Source organism: Myiozetetes cayanensis, unplaced genomic scaffold (assembly GCF_022539395.1).
Source record: "Myiozetetes cayanensis isolate MyiCay16 unplaced genomic scaffold, myiCay2020 scf596, whole genome shotgun sequence".
Taxonomy (NCBI): Eukaryota; Metazoa; Chordata; class Aves; order Passeriformes; family Tyrannidae; genus Myiozetetes; species Myiozetetes cayanensis.
The window spans coordinates 23,374-29,144 of record NW_026087849.1 but is presented as its reverse complement, the minus strand read 5'-3'; the positions used below and the strand labels follow the sequence as shown (position 1 = coordinate 29,144).

Genomic DNA, 5,771 nt, shown 5'->3' with positions numbered 1-5,771 from the left:
TCACCGTCTTCCTCACCATGTTCGGGGAGAAGCTCAAGGGTCAGGGGCCCCTCCCCACCCCACCACCCCCGACCCTCCCCACCCACCCCGACCCTCCCCACCCCGTCCAGTTCTCCCACGCCTTGGAAATGGGAGATTTAAAAGGGGAATTTCTGCCCCTCCCCCACCTCAAGGACCCCTCCCCACCCATCCCGACCCCCCCACCCCGTCCAGCCCCTCCCCAGGTGGGGTCAGGAATCCCTTGGAAATGGGAGTTTTAAAGGGGGTGGGGTGGGGTGTTCTGCCCCTCCCCACCTCAAAGACCCCCTCGCCCCTCCCCACCCCACTCCTGCCCCTCCCACACCGCCCAGCCCCCCCCTCCCCCAGGTCAGGGCCCCTCCCCCAACCAAAAATGAGATATTTAAGGGGGAAAGGGAGGGGGAGTTTCTGCCCTCCCCACCACTGCCTGCCCCTCCCCCACCCCTGACCCTCCTCTCGCCCCTCCCCCAGGGGCGGACCCCGAGGACGTCATCATGGGGGCCTTCAAGGTGCTGGACCCCGACGGGAAGGGACTCCATCAAGAAGAGCTTGTGAGTGGGGAGGGGCCACGGGGGAGGGGAGGGGCCACGAGGGGTGGGGGAGAGGCCAAGGGGCCGAGTGGGGAGGGCCAAGCCCTCCCGGGGGAGGAGAGGAAGGACCCCCCAAATCTCCCTCGTCCCTCCCCTCATTTTGGGTGGTCTCAGATGGTGGGGGGAGGGGTCTGGGGGGAGGGGGAAGGGAGACCTTGATTTGGGGGGAGGGGCTGGAATTTTGGTTTTGGGGGGAGGGAAGCCTTAATTTGGGGGGAGGGGAGGAGACACCCACCCAAATTTTGGGGGTGGGGAGGGAATGAGATTTGGGGGGAGGGGAGGGGACCCCAAATTTGGGGGGAGGGAAGGTTCCAATTTGGAGGGGTTCTGGGTGAGGAAGACCACGAGTTTGGGGGATTTTGGGGAGATTTTGGGGGATTTGGGGGAGATTTTGGGGGGGATTTGGGGAGATTTTGGGGGATTTGGGGGATTTTGGGGGATTTGGGGAGATTTTGGGGGTTTTGGGAGGTCCCAGGGGATTTGGGGGAGGGAAGGGATTTGGGGAGGGGAGGGGATTTGGGGGAGGGGAAGGGGATTTTGGGGAGGGGTTTTGTGGTGACCCCTCCTGCCCTCCCCAGCCTGGAGGAGCTGCTGACCACCCAGTGCGACCGATTCACCCCCGAGGAGGTGAGAGACCCCCAAAAACACCCCAAAATGACCCAAAATGCACCAAAATAACCCTAAAATGAACCCAAATACCCCCAAATACCCCAAAATAACCCAAAATAAACCAAACTACCCACAAATAACCCCAAAATGCACCAAAATAACCCCAAAATGCACCAAAATCACCCCAAAATGCACCAAATGCCCCCATTTACCCCCAAAATAACCCCAAATCCCCCCAAATAACCCCAAAACACCCCAAAATAACCCCAAAACACCCCAAAATAACCTCAGGGTCCCCAAAATACCCCCAAATGCCCCCAAAATACCCCAAAGACCCCTCCCCCTCAAACATCCCAAAGTAACCCCAAAATAAACCAAAATAACCCCAAATACCCCTCAGGACCCCCCAACCTCCCCTCTGGACCCCAAAATCCCCCTGGGACCCCAAAAACCCCCTAAACCCCCCCAAAGCCTCCCCAAACCGCCCCCGGGGTTGTTTTTGGGTCCCCGACCCTGACGGACCCCCCAAATTTTGGGGACCCTCCCCCAGATCAAGAACATGGGGTCCCAAACCCCCTGGGACCCCAAAACCCCCAAAACCCCCCAATCCCCCAATAACCCCCAAAACCCCCAAAGCCCCCAAAATCGGGTCCCCCTGGGGCTGTTTTTGGGTCCCCGACCCCTGACGGAACCCCCCAAATTTTGGGACCCTCTCCCCCAGATCAAGAACATGGGGTCCCAAACCCCAAAACCCCCAAAACCCCAGGACCCCCTAAACCCCTCCAAAGCCCCCCAAAATCGGGTCCCCAGGGTCGTTTTTGGGGTCCCTGATCCCTGACGGACCCCCAAATTTTGGGGTCCCCCAAACCCCCAGATCAAGAACATGGGGTCCCAAACCCCCTGGGACCCCAAAAACCCCCAACCTCCCCAAAGCTCCCGGACCCCAAAATCGAGCCGTCCCCAGGGCTGTTTTTGGGTCCCCGACCCCTGATGGACCCCCAAATTTTGGGCCCCCTCCCCCAGATCAAGAACATGGGGTCCCAACCCCCAAAATCCCCAACCTCTCAGGACCCCAAACCCCTAGGACCCCTAAACCGCCCCCGGGGCTGTTTTTGGGTCCCCGACCCCTGACGGACCCCCAATTTTGGGGACCCCCAAACCCCCAGATCAAGAACATGTGGCCGCCTTCCCCCGACGTGGCCGGCAACGTGGACTACAAGAACATCTGTTACGTCATCACGCACGGCGAGGACAAGGAGGGGAGTGACTGCCCTCCCCACCCCCCAAAAATCAACACTCCCGGGGACTCCCGAGACCCCCGGGGCCGATTTTGGGGTTTTACCCCCGCGAGGTTTTGGGGGTATAAAAAGAGAATGGTTTTGCACTCGAGTGTCGGGGTCTTTTTGGGGGGAGGGAAGGACGACCCTCCCCCAAAATTTGGGGGAAGGAGGAGGGAGGGGGAGAGTTGGGGGATGCTCGAGGGGAGATTTGGGGGTCCCTGTTGGAATTTGGGGGTCCCAGAGTGGGTTTGGGAGTCCCAGGGTGGATTTTGGGGGTCCCCAGGGTCGATTTTGGGGTCTCAGGGTGGGTTTGGGGGTCCCAGGGTGGGTTTTGGGAGTCCCTGGGTCGATTTTGGGGGTCCCTGGTTGGAATTTGGGGGGTCCCTGAGTCGATTTTGGGGTCCCAGGGTGGAGATTTGGGGGTCCTGAGATGGATTTTGGGGTCTCAGGGTGTGTTGGGGGTCCTGGGTGGATTTTGGGGGTCCCGAGATGGATTTTGGGGTTTCAGGGTGTGTTGGGGTTCCTGGGTGGATTTTGGGGGTCCCGAGATGGGTTTTGGGGGTCCTGGGTGGATTTGGGGATCCTGAATGGATTTTAGGGGTCCCAGGGTCGGTTTTGGGGGTCCCGAGACGGATTTTGGGGTCCCAGGGTGGAGATTTGGGGGTCCCAGAGTGGATTTTGGGGGTCCCGGGGTGAATTTTGGGGTCCCAGAGTTGACTCCGTTCAAGGGTCCCCCCCTTAACCCCAAAATTGCGGCGTTCCCACCCAAAAATCCCCCAATTCAAGGGTTACCCCCCAAAAAATCGGGATTTTAACACCCAAAATCGGGGGTTTCACACCCAGAGCCCCCAGAATTGGGGCGTGTCCCCCTCCCAACCCCCCAAAAATCGGGATTTTAACACCCAAAACCTCCCAAAATCGAGATTTTAACACCCAAACCCCCCCCAAATTGGGATTTTAACACCCAAAACCCCCAAAATCAGGATTTTGCCCCCCAACCCCCTCCATTCTTGAGGTCCCTTCCCCACCCCTCTCCCCACCCCCAAAAAAACCCCACGAGTTTTGGGGTGGGGAGGGAAATCCTTATTGGCAATAAATAAGCGACGCCCTCGGGGGAGGGATTTGGGGAGGGGATTTTGGGGACCCCTGGATGGAGGGGGAGGGGCAATTTGGGGTTCCCCGGAGGTTTGGGGGACCCCCTGGGCGTTTTGGGGCGGCCCCACTGCGGGGGCTGCCCTGCACGGCCTGGGGGAGGGGAGGAGGTTTTGGGGTCCCCCGAGTTTTTGGGGTCCCCCTGAGGGGTCCCGGGTGGCCTGAAATTTTGGGGTCCCCCTGATGTTTTTTTGGGGTCCTCCCAAGTTTTGGGGTCCCCTAAGTTTTTGGGGTCCTCCTGAGGGTTTTGGGGTCCCTCTGATGTTTTGGGGTCCTCCTAGGTCTTTGGGGTCCCCGAGGGTCTGGGGAGTTTCTGGAGATTTTGGGGGCCCCTGAGGATTTGGGGTCTCCCTGAGAGTTTTTGGGGTCCCCTGAAGATTTTGGGGTCCCCTGAGGTTTTGGGTCTCCCGAGGGTTTTTGGGGTCCCCTGAGGTTTTGGGGTCCGGGGTGCCCCCAAAGTTCCAGGGGGTCCCGGAGGTTTTTGGGGTCCCCAAGGGATTTTGGGGTCCCCGAGGTTTTTGGGGTCCCCTCCGTGCTGGGATTTTAGGGTCACCCCGGGTGGGGAGGGATTTTTGGGGGGAGGGGCCTCTGGGGTCACTTCCGCTCTCAGGGTCCTCGGCGTCGCCTGCGGGGGAGGGGAGGGGGGAGGGGCGTCAGTGACGTCATTGATGACATCATCGATGTCGTCACTGGGTGATATCAGTGACGTCATTGGTGCCATCAAATGACATCATCGGGCGACCTCAATGATGGGATCGATGACATCATCAGTGACGTCATCGATGCCACGGGGCTATATCAGGTGACGTCATCAGTGATGTCACTGGTGACATAATCAGTGACATCATTGGTGACATCACCAGGTGGCATCAAGTGATGTCGGGTGACCCCAGTGACGTCATCAGGGGACACCCGTGACGTCATCAAGGTGACACCAGTGAGGTCATCAGGGTGACCCCGGTGACGTCACCAGGTGCCATTGGTGACGTCCTTGTCCCCTCCCCCACCGGCCCCTCCCCGGTGCCCCTCAGGTCTGCCCCTCCCCACCCCCCATGACAGGAGGGGACAGAGGTCGTGACACGGGGGGTGACAGGAGGTGACAGGAGGTGACAATGGCACAGGGGAGGTGACAGGGGGTGACAATGACATGGGGGAGGTGTCAATGACAGTGGCACAAGGGGTGACAATGACATGGAGGAGGTGACAGTGACACGGGGGGTGTGTCCCTGTACCTGTGACAGTGACAGTGACACAGGGGGTGACAGGAGGTGACAGTGACAGTGACAGCAGTGACAGTGACAGCGATGACAGTGACACAGGGGGCGTGTCCCTGTCCCTGTGACAGTGACAGTGACACAGGGGAGGTGACAGTGACAGTGACAGTGACAATGACACAGGGAGTGACATAGGGGGTGACAGGAGGTGACAATGACACAGGGGAGGTGACAATGGCAGTGACATCGGTGACAGTGACACGGGGGTTGTGTCCCTGTCCCTGTGACAGTGACAATGACACAGGGGAGGTGACAGGAGGTGACAATGACAGGAGGGAGGTGACAGTGACATCGGTGACAGTGACACAGGGGGCGTGTCCCTGTACCTGTGACAGTGACAATGACACAGGGGAGGTGACAATGACAGTGACAGTGGTGACAGTGACACAGGGGGTGACAGGAGGTGACAATGACAGTGACAATGACAATGACACCGGTGACAGTGACACAGGGGGCGTGTCCCTGTACCTGTGACAGTGACAATGACAACGACAGTGACAGTGACAATGACACGGTGACAATGACACAGGGGGTGACAGGAGGTGACAGTGACACAGGGGAGGTGACAGTGACACCGGTGACAGTGACACGGAGGGCGTGTCCCTGTACCTGTGACAGTGACAGTGACACAGGGGGTGACAGGAGGGAGGTGACAGTGACAGTGACATTGGTGACAGTGACACGGGGGCGTGTCCCTGTACCTGTGACAGTGACAATGACAGTGACAATGACAGTGACACCAGTGACAGTGACATGGGGGGGTGACAGGAGGTGACGGTGACAATGACAGTGACAATGACAATGACAGAGGTGACAGTGACACAGGGGCGTGTCCCTGTACCTGTGGG

The 5,771-nt window shown here is 59.2% G+C and overlaps 1 long non-coding RNA gene across 1 annotated transcript; it reads left to right on the top strand.

Annotated features, from left to right (window-relative positions):
• On the top strand, positions 1–2,410 carry LOC126650248 (uncharacterized). The gene is made up of 4 exons (XR_007631350.1): positions 1–39; positions 490–569; positions 1,187–1,235; positions 2,384–2,410. It is a non-coding gene; the product is annotated as an uncharacterized LOC126650248 (long non-coding RNA).
• The last annotated feature ends 3,361 nt before the right edge of the window (positions 2,411–5,771 follow it).